A 1,429-nucleotide genomic window follows, 5' to 3' on the forward strand; every position below is an offset into this window, starting at 1 on the left:
CCATTCCTGGGCAACTACCCAGAAGGAAAAAATTCCTTTTATCTTAAGAACACTTGCACTAGACTGCTTATTACAGCTCAATTTACAATCACCAAAATGTGGAAACAGCCCAAATGCCCACCAACCCAGGAATGGATTAGCAAGTTGTGGTATATGATACCATGGAATACTATTCAGCCATTAAAAAAGATGGAGACTTTCTATCCTTTGTATTAACCCGGGTGGAAGTGGAACATATTATTCTTAGTAAAGCATTCAGAAGAATGGAGAAGCATGAATCCTATGTATTCAATTTTGTTATGAGGACAATTAATGACCTAGTACACAATGGTGGGTGGGTAAAGAGGAGAACAGAGTGAGAGAGGAGAGAAGGGGGTGTGGGAAAGGAAGAACAGAGAGAGGGAAGGAGGGAGGGGGTGGGGTCTCGGTGTGCAACACACTTCTTGGGGACAAGACAATTGTGAGAGGGACTTTACCTAACAAATGCAATCAGTGTAACCTGGTTTCTTGCACCCTCAGTGAATTTCCAATAGTTAAAAAAAACAAAGAAAAAAAGAAACCCTAAGGGTTCCAACAGTGGAACACATTAGGAACTTAAGATATATTCTCAGAGCAGCACCTCAAAGCTCTTAAATGCTTATCTCTGGTACCCTCAACCGTGGGTCAACGCAAATTCAATACATCAGTGGAATACCATGCTGACATGTACAGAAGTGAGTTATGCAATCCTGACACACTCTCAGCCGAACTTCACTGTTAGAGAATCAAATGGAAACACAGAGGAAAAGATATTGAGTTTCCATCCACCACTGATGAAGCCTTTCACCTGCCTGACATCGTTCTTTCCTACTGTGTATGCATTGCTGAAGGTCCTGTGTATTCTTCCTGCGGTGAAGGCTGACAATGAGCATTATGAAAATGGAGGAAATCTTCTCAAAGTATACTTGAGAAACCGTTTGACAGACCCAAGGTCAAATAACATGGCTTTGCTTAACATAAATTTTGATATTAAACACGATCTGGATTTAATGGTAGATATATATATCAAACACTATACAACCAAGTCAGAGCTTCCTATAGATAATTCAGAAAGTATTGAAAATACCTAAGAGACTTTAAATATATATGTATTTTTTTTAGACAGAGTCTTACTATGTCACCCTCAGTAGAGTGCTGTGGCTTCACAGCTCACAGCAACCTCAAACTCTTGGGCTTTAAGTGATTCTTTGTCTCAGCCTTCCAAGTAGCTGGGACTATAGGCACCCACCACAACGCTGGCTGTTTTTCTTTTTTTTGGCCGAGGCTGGGTTTGAACCCGCCACCTCTGGCATATGGGGCCGGTGCTCTACTCCTTTGAGCCACAGGCACCGCCTGCTATCTTTGGTTGCAGTTGTCATTGTTGTATAGCTGGTCTGGACTGGGTTCAAAC

The sequence above is a fragment of the Otolemur garnettii genome, unplaced genomic scaffold (assembly GCF_000181295.1).
Source record: "Otolemur garnettii isolate 467f Iridium unplaced genomic scaffold, OtoGar3 scaffold00090, whole genome shotgun sequence".
Classification (NCBI taxonomy): Eukaryota; Metazoa; Chordata; class Mammalia; order Primates; family Galagidae; genus Otolemur; species Otolemur garnettii.